The sequence below is a fragment of the Rattus norvegicus genome, chromosome 1, assembly GCF_021556685.1.
Source record: "Rattus norvegicus strain SHRSP/BbbUtx chromosome 1, alternate assembly SHRSP_T2T, whole genome shotgun sequence".
Classification (NCBI taxonomy): domain Eukaryota; kingdom Metazoa; phylum Chordata; class Mammalia; order Rodentia; family Muridae; genus Rattus; species Rattus norvegicus.
The window spans coordinates 82,821,236-82,832,629 of NC_141534.1; the positions used below are offsets into that span (position 1 = coordinate 82,821,236).

The 11,394-nt window shown below is 41.2% G+C and overlaps 1 long non-coding RNA gene and 1 pseudogene across 1 annotated transcript; both read right to left on the reverse strand.

Annotated features, from left to right (window-relative positions):
- Window positions 1-6,260: 6,260 nt before the first annotated feature.
- Window positions 6,261-6,940, reverse strand: LOC148007232 (sperm motility kinase-like; annotated as a pseudogene).
- Window positions 6,941-6,943: 3 nt separating this feature from the next.
- Mark3-ps1 (microtubule affinity regulating kinase 3, pseudogene 1) lies at window positions 6,944-8,485 on the reverse strand. The gene is made up of 4 exons (XR_015654707.1): window positions 8,369-8,485; window positions 7,740-7,881; window positions 7,524-7,583; window positions 6,944-7,136 (listed from the first exon to the last, which is right to left on the reverse strand). It is a non-coding gene; the product is annotated as a microtubule affinity regulating kinase 3, pseudogene 1 (long non-coding RNA).
- Between the last annotated feature and the right edge of the window lie 2,909 nt (window positions 8,486-11,394).

Genomic DNA, 11,394 nt, shown 5'->3' on the forward strand with positions numbered 1-11,394 from the left:
GCCCGCTAATGATGAGCTACAAGATTGTGTGTAAATAAACACGCCAGCTCGACCTGCTCATAAATCGATCATAAATAAGCTCATAAAGCATGGGAAACTCACACTCCACCCAGCTTCTGTCAGCTCTTCAGGAGCTTCTTGGTCAGTGTAAGCTTAAAATCGAAAAGAAATTTAATTTTATGGACCCCACTCTACTGGCAGTGTGTTGGTTGATAGCCAACGTTAATTTTTGAAGCATAGTGTTTTATCTGTGCTTGTGCTCGCAGCCCACACAGTAGGGGGGAGCAAAACTAGCTGCAGAGCTGCTGCTTCAAGCATGGGGACTTCTCAGTCTCACCCAATTTTTCTGGCTCTTCAGGAGCTGTTTGAAAGAAGAGGGCTTAGGATGAAAAGAAGCACTATAGAGAGATTTCTTAGTGAATGCGAAGCCATTGCACCTTGGTTCACTGTCTCTGGGAATCTCACAGTGGACAGCTGGGATAAGCTGGGGAAGGATTTAAATTTTGCTTGGGAGCAAGGAACCTTAAAGGGACAGACTGTGTTAGAAATGCAACAGGAGGAATGAGCTGAAAAGGCTGAGAGTGAGGCAGGGGAAGACTCTAAGGAAAACAAGAACAAGAAAGGAATTTATCCATCCCTCAAAGAACAAGGTCAGAGAAAAAAAATTCCAGTTGCTGCCTTTAGTGGCCTGACCTTCAACACTTGCTCACAGAAAGAGAGTGTTCATTAAGAGAAGCTCTTTAAGAGAGCCTGCCTGTTGGCCTTTTTCCAAGAGAAGAGTCAGTCTCCAGCATTAAGTTACTTTTCCCGTTGGTCATCATTTACATGGAGAGTGCCTTTGATCCTATCCCCTCAGCAGCCAGTTCCTGCCCCTGTAGTCAAAATGTCTACAGGTTTGGGGACAAGGGAGCCCTTAAAGTAGTTTCAGAAAAAGTCTACAACAGACTGTGAGTAACTTTGTTTTTCCAGACAGAACAGGTTTTAATTTAAGATGATAAGAGGAGAAAGTCTTGGCATCGGCTCTTCAGCTTACTCCAATTAAAGGCTATGGCCAAGGTCAAGATTAATGTTTTCTTTTCCATAGGTCTTTAGACCACTGAGACAGTTTGATAAAGGGCTGCTACTGAGGCCCTGAAAGTCCCAGGTGGTCTGGTTACAATTCTTTGTCAGCCACTTGATGAAAAAAATCATTTAAAAACATTAAATGACTTTCAAAAGTTACTAGGAAGCATAAATTGGATTCGACCCTATATTAAAATGCCCAATGTAGATTTACAACCACTCTATGAAATCCTGAAAGGGGATTCTCAGCTTACTTCACCCCGTGTTTTAACCGAGGAAGTATGATTATCTCTAAGGAAAGTAGAGGAAAGACTGGAAAAGACAATGCTAGGAAGGTACAAGGAAAAGGAGGATCTCCTTTTGTGTATACTGAGAACCTTTCATCAGCCTACAGGAGTGCTATGGCAACAAGGACCGCTTCTTTGGATTTATCCTCATATTTCTCCTAATAAGACCCCTGAATATTACCCTTCTGTTGCACAGCTTGCTATGTTAGGTGTTAAATCTTGTATTCAACATTTTGTTATTTTACCCAAGAAAATTATTATACCATATCCTGCAACTCAGGTGGAAACATTGTGTGCCCTGATAGATGATTGGGCCATATTACGCTGTAGTTTTGATGCAGAGTTTGACAATCATTATCCAAAGGATCCTTTGTTACAATTTTTTACTGAACATACAGTGATTTTTTCCTAAGGTCACTGCCTCAGAGCCTTTGTCTGGAGTGTTAGATATTTATACAAATGGCTCCAAAACAGGTGTAGGTGCCTATATGGTTGATTCTCAAAAACGAATATTAATTCAATCCAGTCCAGGCAACCCCCAAATTACAGAATATAAAGTTGTATTGGAAGTTTTTAAAAGATTTCATGATCCTTTTAATTTAATTTCTGATTCTGCTTATGTAGTTAACACTGTGCACTCACTTGAAATTGCAGGGCCAATTAGGTCGACTAGTACTGTATGTCAAATTCTTTTAGAATTACAAAAATTGATTTGTGCCAGAAAAAATAAATTTTTCATACAACATATTCAAGCTCATACTAATTTGCCTGGTCCAATGGCCAGTAATAACGCCCTGGTGGATGCTAGTACTCGTAGAGAGTTTATTTTTCATGCAGCTCCAGTTGATCTCGCTAGAGAATTTCATCAAAAGTTTCATGTTCCTGCTTTCACTCTTCAACAAAAATTTAAAATCTCTAGAGCTTCAGCTCGTGATGTGGTATTAAGTTGCCAGAATTGTGTTCAGTTTCACCACCCTCCTCAGGTGGGAATTAACCCTCGTGGTCTGATTCCGCTAAAACTTTGGCAGATGGATGTCACACACATATCTCAATTTGGAAATTTAAAATATGTTCATGTTTCTGTTGATACCTGTTCTGGTATTATATATGCCATGCTGATGATTGGTGAAAAGGCTTGTAATGCCATTAGTCATTGCTTAGAGGCGTGGGCAGCCTGGGGAAAGCCTGATAGTCTCAAGACAGACAACGGGCCTGCCTACACAGCAAAGTCCTTTCAGGCATTTTGCCAAACAATGCAGGTCAAACATACTACAGGATTGCCATACAATCCCCAAGGTCAAGGAATTGTGGAAAGAGCGCATTGTACCTTAAAAGAGCTCTTACAAAAACAAAAAGGGAGAATTGCCTATGGCAGAACACCAAGAGAACAGTTGTCTTTAGCTCTTTTTACTCTAAATTTCTTAATTTTGGATGCACATGGCCGCTCTGCTGCGGATCGCCATGCTGCTACTAAACCTATGTCTAATGCAGATGTAAAGTGGAAGGATGTCTTAACTGATGAATGGCATGGCCCAGATCACGTAATTTCGAGATCTAGGGGAGCTGTTTGTGTTTTTCCACAGAATCAAGACAATCCAATCTGGGTGCCTGAACGTTTGACTCGCAAACTGCCTCCTGCTATTCCTGAAGATGAGACTACGAACCCTACTATTACTACTGGGAATGGTAATCCAGGTTGATTCACTCACTCTGTGGGCTATTGCTAGATCCTGGCCAGTACCTATGCCAGTTTATAGCAATTCTACTGTCTTGTCAGCCTTTCTCTCCACATCCTGTTTGCATGATGTTCCTTGTATAGTGCCAAATGGAGAATTTCCACAACGGTATACTGCCACTAATCTTTCTTTATTACATACATTATGTTTCACTCTTAAAAATTCCTCCCAGGCTTGTATATGGCTGCGAAGGACAACATTGGCTAATTGGTTAGATCCTGTGAGCAATAGTGCTATGGGTACTGGAACCATCCTGGCTGCTTTGAGTCAAATTACCCAAGGAGCCTCTTCAGGCAGTGGAGACACATCAGTCAATAATTCTGCTGAGTTGAACATTACAACTTTAATTATGATACATAATTGTAGTTTTCCATATATTACTCCTCTGCAAGCTAACTTTTCTCAGTATTCTCAACAGAGCAAAGAAATCTCGAATTATCTGAAAGGAAACTGGTCCATGAAAGCAGAGAAATTATTGAGACAATTGCTGATGCAGATTGCTGTCCTTAACAACACTAGAATGGAACCCATCACGTTTGGAGATTTCACCTCATGGATTACCAATGTTTTCTCCTTTTTTAAAGAATGGGCTGGCATGTTTGCCTGGGGAGCCATTGTCCTCTTGGGATGTGGAGTATGTGTATGGCTTTTTTGCTGTTTACAATGAGAGCATGCCAGACACAAAGCGATTGTTTACCAAGCTATGGTTGCCATTGAAAGTGGTACATCTACCAACATATGGCTGGCCTCTTTGAAAAATTAAGAGTTCTCCCTAGATCGTATTTTGTCACTGTCATGTGAAGTCTTTGTATCCAGAGATGGGCAACTTTCCTCGGGCTTGGACCAACCTAAGACACTGGCCCAGTGGTGATAGGGTTACCCAAGGACGGATAATTCCGAGTCTTGGAGAGGAATGACCTAAGGTAGGAGCAATGACATGTATTCAAGTGACACCCAGATCTAGACCAGTCATTTTTAGAAAACAAAAAAGAGGGAGATGTAGGGAGCGGCTAAAGATGGCGCCGACATCCAGTGGTCGTTGGTGATAAACACCTGTAATGAGCATGTGTTGGCATTTCTCTGGCAGTTATCAGGCCAGGGTGATATTCATGCTAATAAGGTATTTCATACTCCACCAATCCCCAGAGGACAAGTTTACAGCCACAGCCTGTCTTGTATATAAGGCTAGTGCCTTTGTTCCTCAGGGTCCCCTGTATCAAGAATGAGGTGTTCCTGCAATAAAGGCTGTTGAGAAGAATCCAACGGTGTTGCGTCTTCCTTGCTTATCCAGGTGGGCGCTTCAGAAGTGTGCCTCAGACATCTGAGAACATCTATCAGGGTATAAAAACTAATTTTGCTGTAGGTGGAATATGTTCCCTTAGCATACTTCTGTGAATCTGTTAATAAAAGCAACACAGTCAAGGATTGATGTTGCTGTTGTTTTTGTTGTTGCTGTTTGGGCTGTTTGCCTGTTGGTTTTTCATTTGGTGTGTCTCTTTCCATCAATTGTGATTTTATATGTTGTTTGTGTTTTGTGTTTGCCATTAAGGCCATCTTCAGTTTTATATGATTACATAGGTGTCCAGTTTAAGCAAGAGCAGTTGAGCAGTTGTCTGCCTAGAATTTATGCAATCAAAAGAAAAGAAAAACAGAAACTCATTAAAAGTTAAAGTGCATCAATGTCAAGGAAACCTGATAAGAACTGTCCAACCCAAGTAGGCTTGAGTCCCTGAAAAGTCCTCCTTGTTTTTGTCTGAGTACCTCAGTCTGGTCTAGTGGCTAGGGCAAGCATGGAACCTGTGAAATAACCTGTGAGTTACACATTTTGGGGTGGGAAGCTAGAGTCCACTGGGACTTTTCCTGAAGCAGAGTGGAATAACACACCACACTCTTCACAGATTACGAGGGAAAAAGATATTGGTCCCACTAGAGCTTAGGGCTGTTCAGGGGATAGTACAGATGAAAAATAGTAATGTGTTTCTCAAGGGTAGAATGTAATAAGAATGTTACTGTTAAAATCAGCAGATATTCCAGGATTAATATGCCAGGTTCCCTGTTGTCTTGCATTCAAAATAGGGGAGACATTTTTTGGAGGGACCATTCGTGTCAGTCACACAGAATGCTTTGTACCTTTTGTTGTGACATATGTTCGCACAATCTAGGATGAAAGAATGGAGGAGATGACATTGTACCAAAATGACAGTGGGAGGAACAGGGAAAGCTTCCCAGAAGCTGTCTTAAAGGGTGTGCAAGCCTGCTTAAATGAGCAAGAAGAAGCAAGGTGCAAATACTCAGAAATTGGAAGCAACCTTGAGGATTTGTCCAGGAAAGTTCAGACTCCAGGAAAAGGCTTGAAGCTGGCATAGGACAGGGCCACAACAGGTTCTAGACCCATTGTAACAGTCTCTAGTTGACTGTGGTCACAACATCTATCACTCCCTCACTGTGCAGCTCATTGTGCAAAGTGTAAAATCCTGTTGCCAAAGTGAATGTTATCCTTGACAGGACAAGCATAGAGAGGCAGGAAGTGAGTAACTAGAGGGCAGAATTGGTGGAGTGGGACCAACTGCCTCTGGAGTCACTCAACAGCTGTGATTTTATTAATCTTTTCTCTGAGTTGGCTATGAGGACTAAAGCAATGTAAACCTTAATGGTTTTGGCAGGAGAATGTGGGTGAAAGGAGAGTTATAAAAGGTTGGCATGAGCTGCCCTGTAGAGGAGTCCCACAAATACCCTTGCAGACCTCATCCTCAACCTGGGAACACATTTTAGGGCAGACTGACTAGGCATTCTTCTCTGGACAGATAAGTTTACCTCATTAAGAAGACCATGTTCCCTGCAGGAAACAAGGAACAAAGGACAGTTATTTCTCATAGGTCACTCTCTGATGGCTATCGAGGCCTGAGGAGAGATCACAGTGCTACTGTTCAACATACAACTTTGGGTACTTTTGCAACTTGACCTTTCCTCTGAGAAAGAAACAAAGAAAAGCCATGCTTTCCTGCCTGGGATTTTATCTGGACAGATATGTGCTAGCATCTAATCTCTTCCTGTGCAGGCCTTCATCATGGTGATCTTGTCTGGCTCCCCTGTACGGGTGTCTGATTCTTAGGAAAGCCAACTTCCAACCCATAGCTCATGAGCCACCGAGTTGTGACTGGCCCTCTTCCAACCTTCAAAGCAGAAATACATAGGAAGGAGGTAAAACACATGCCTCACTCTCACTAATCATAGGGCACATCATGATTTTGTTGATGGTGGGATTTCTAGTATTGATCATCAATACTTCAATGATGACCTTAGAAGATCAATGGAAACATAAAAAGGAATGCTAAAGTTTGTGCTGCTCAATAATCTGAAGTTTGACACCTGCAAAATGTTTGCCTCAGAAAGCCATGATCCTTGCCACCTTGAAGAACAGGAGGACCCCTAAACTCCAGATGTCCACAGGGCAGGTCTCATATTACTGTGCTTGCAAGAATTCTGGAGCACCATAAGGAAGTGTGTCCCAGAAATCTGCCAGCTTCTGCCCAGGCCAAAATCACATAGCTAGGCATTCCCACTGCTGTCAATTAAAAGCTTGCTGGCCTTTATGTCTTTGTGGAAAATGTGTTGGTCATGGCAGTACTGCACAGCATGTAGTATCTCGGCAAACATCCTTCGAACTTTGCATAGAGACTTTCCTCTAAAGACCCCACCTTCAATGACTTGTTCTAGTATCTTTCCATCTGAGGCATTATCCTTCAATTGGTAGGTGTTTTCTCTTGTCTGGACCATGTGGAACAGCTTGATAAAGTTAGGATGATTAAGTGATTTCATACTGCTGATTTTCCTACAGAAAAGCATGACATACATCTCGGCATTTTTGGAAAATGTTTACAGCCACACAGATCAGTGTGGGGACATGGAAAGCCAGTTAGACCTCTAAAACATTTCCTTCAACCAGAGTGGCCAACATCTTATAGTTAGTTGTGAAGTTCTCATCAGTAAGTTGCAGGTCAGCAGGTCCTGCTCCATGATCAGGCCCTTCATGATATGACTGGAACCAAAACTGCAATGATGAATTAAAAATAGGACATTTAAAATCATGCACAAGACAATGTTTATAGCTACAAATACCTCAAGAAGACAGGAAAAACAATTGAAAATATGTTAGATATGACATTTTGGTATCTTCATCTGACCATCCGTAACAAATATTTTCCTTCAATCATTACACACCATCATGGTTTGCAGTTAAAAATTGTGGTCCTTATATTTCATGACACTTACAGCCCCTTACCAAGATACTGCAGCACCGCAGCAGTAGCAAGAGAAAAGTTCCTTAGAAAGTGGGGTAGTTGTCACAGTCATAAATTAATAAATGTAATAAAAAGTAAACAAAAATGTCACACAACCTAGCCAAGCACATTGAATGCTTGGGAAGGCAATGAAATACCTTCTAAAGAAGTAGATACAAACTGTGAGCCAGATCTTGTTGACAGGCGCCAACTACAAACTGAAAGAACAAAACAAAGTATCACAGATAGTAAGAACTGATCATTGAAAAGGATAGCCTTCCTCTCCCCTGATCTCAGCATTCACTGTGAGCCAACACACCAAGAAAATCAGATTCAAAAGGAGTTGATAATACAACAGACACTTCAAAACTCACTATGTTCAGGCTGGGGAGCTGACTTTGGAGTTCACAATGTCGATGATTTCTGCAGAGGACCTGCATTTGGTTCTCAGGATACAGGTCAGGTAGTCCACAACTACCCTAAATCCAATCCTAGGAGATCATATACTTCTGGCCTCTGGAGGCATCCATACACAGTACAGTCACATATGCATAATATGTCACTTAAAAAGTTATACAGATCTTTTTATGTAATATTGTTTATGACCTTTGAAGGTCAGTACAGGACATCAGATTTTCTGGAAGTGCAACTACAGGTAGTTTTAATGAGAGTTTTGGTTTGTTTAAAACCACAATTATGGTATCTGGACATGTCATTGTTTTAATTCCAGGTGTGGGATAGAAACTCACAACCATGTCCAACTCCAGTTCCAGAAAATCTGATTTCCTCTTCTGACCTCCACAGAAGACACCAGGGACATGGTGCTCAAACATACATAAAGACAAAAATACGTTTAATGAAAATTAAATTCTCTAACTTATCAAACACAACTTAAAGTTAATAAAAAGTAGTATGGAAGATAATAAAGAACATGTAAAAATTAAATGCATAAATCAAGTCAGCAAATATGCAAATCACAATGAAAAAGATAAATCAAAGTCACCAAAGTGGAGAGAAGTGCACTATGTCAATGTTAAACAACTCCTGGAAGTTCCAGTAGAATCTCTCAGGAGCATCAAACTCTAGTAGCTTTTCAACCAAATGCCAACTTCAGTACTGTAAGGACAGGAGACAATCTCAGGCATTTCTGTTAGTGGACAGGTATCTATGATGTCCTAGAATGCTTCCTTGTGATGTCAGAGCATAAATGGACCAATGGTGGCTGGGCACAGCCCACAGGTTTTTCTGGCTTTCTGTTTCCAAGATTCTTCCTCAGTGGGGCAGTAAAGGGCTCCTTATACTCAAATGTCTGTCTCCAATATTGTCCATTGACCCATTTATTTTCCTGCTAGGCCCATAGCCCAAGGTCCTTAATTTTCCTCTAAAGGTGACATTGGGTGGGAACAATGTTCAAACACTGGACACACTGGGGAACTTTGAAACTGAAACTTTACTACAGACCTTTTCCATGTTAAACATGAAACAAGAAATCCTAAGAACGTCAATGAACTCCAGAGCTTTGTCTGTTCCTCACGTATGGGCTCTGGTATGCACTAGCTGGTAGATGGAGAGTGTTTTGTTTCTCACTTGGAATCCAAATTTTATAACTTTATAGTAACTCATTTCTATACTCAAAGTATTCAATTAATTATTTTTAAAACCAAATTAATGGATGGTAATCCATTAATTCTTAGTAAGGATGTTAGCTCCTTACTAAGTTGGGAGTTGTGAAAAAATGTTTTTTGTGGTACTCCAGGGAGTGAAACCATAATCTGTGGGGCTGCAAAGAAGAGGACACCATTCATCCCATGTCTTATTAGGACTGAGTCTTCTTATCAAAGCCCATGAACCATAGACAAGGGTTTGAATATTTAAGATGACCAAGGAAATACCTGTCAGCCAGGACACTATAAACAATAGAGATGAGAGATGGAACAATATTCTGGCAAGATAGGCCCTTCTATTGTCAAACAAATGTGAAAGATGGAATAATATCCTGGCAAAATTGGCCCTTCTACTCTGAAAATATTCCTTAGTTTTGTCCTTACAAACAACAGAAATTGGTTGCTTTTGCATCTGAATGTTGGCATGGCAAAAGCAAGATAACAGATTGCATAACAGAGTTGGTTTTTAATTGGCACTGTGGATGTATTCTAAGATAGTAAAAAGATAGCATGAAATCACTCATAGTGATGGTGAGGCAAGCATGTGCTCCAGAAGAACCTGTACCATGAAACCTAAAAGGAAAGCAAACAAAAGAAAAGAAAGGAGTGCTTTTGTTTTTTGAATGATCTACGTTCCCAATGCTTCAAAAAGTAATGGTTGTTGCTACACATGGGCATAGCCACAGATGAGTGTCACATCAAAGACTGAGGTACAAGAGCTGTGGTCAACCTTTACCATGTGCTTGAAGGTATGCTGCTGTCAACTCCTACCACAAGGCTTTAGATTTATACATTAATGGTACCTCAATGGTCACACCCAGAACAAGCTACCTGATAGATCCCAAGTCACTGACCTGTAGTATATCAGAGGCCAAGGAGAACATTCTCTCTTAATAAAATGTTCACAGTCATTTAGACAGAGCATATGTTGGCAAATTCCACACTAAACACTAGGTAGCAATTCTAACAGGCAGAACCATCATACAATAAAAGTGAGATACGGGTAATGTTCACCAATGAGCACCAAAGACTTTCTTTCCAGTAGTCTAATCAGAAAGTCATAGAAGATAGAAACATCCTCTCATCAACATCTTGCAGAACAGGAAGGAACTTGAAAAGGGATTTGCTGCTGTACCATGAAGTTTTTGCTCCCCACTGTCTCCCTTCCAACAGAAGAAAAGCCTAAGATTGAGGAAGAGTTTTACTGAAGTCTAGGTTGTAAATTTAGGGAGAGTGGTTGACATTAAAATTACCCTATGTGACTTTATGAAATTCATAGGCAAATGGAGGGAACTGGAAAATATCATCCTGAGTGAGGTAACCCAATCACAGAAAAACACATATGGTATGCAATCATTGATAAGTGGCTATTAGCCCAATTGCTTGAATTACCCTAGATGCACAGAACACATGAAACTCAAGACAGATGATCAAAATGCAAATGTGTCACTCTTTCTTTAAAAGGGGAACAAGAATACACTTGGCAGGGAATAGGGAGGCAAAGATTAAAATAGAGGCAGAAGGAACACCCATTCAAAGCCTGCCCCACAGGTGGCCCATACATATATAGCTACCCAATTAGACAAGGTGGATGAAGCAAAGAAGTGCAGGCCGACAGGAACCAGATGTAGATCTCTCCTGAGAGACACAGCCAGAATACAGCAAGTACATAAGCGAATGCCAGCCACTGAACTGAGAACGGGACCCCCATTGAAGGAATTTTAGAAAGGACTAGAAGAGCTTGAAGGGGCTCGAGACCCCATATGAACAACAATGCCAACAAGCCAGAGCTTCCAGGGACTAAGCCACTACCCAAAGACTATACATATACTGACCCTGGGCTCCAACCTCATAGGTAGCAATGAACAGCCTAGTAAGAGCACGAGTGGAAGGGGAAGCCCTTGGTCCTACTAAAACTGATCTCCCCAGTGAACGTGATTTTTGGGGAGAGGGCGGTAATGGGGGGAGGATGGGGAGGGGAACACCCATATAGAAGGGGAGGAGGAGGGGCTAGGGGGATGTTGACTCGGAAACCGGGAAAGGGAATAACACTCGAAATGTAAATAAGAAATACTCAAGTTAATAAAAAAAATAAATAAAAAAAATTACCCTGTGTTTTTCCTAAGAGTCAGATGTTTGGAGGTGAGTTTGGTGGAGTGCTGGGCAAGTCATTTCAAAACTAGGTAAATTTTCTTCCTGGACATGTTTTTTGAGCTTCTTATCCAGTAGAAGTCAAGGCCACAGGCATGACACTTTGCTTTAAAAAAATCATTATTGCCTCTACCTCCTGTGCATAAAAACATACCAGCTTTAGTGCAGCATTCACCCTCCTTAAGGCAGACTATAATCCCTGGAATGACAGCTA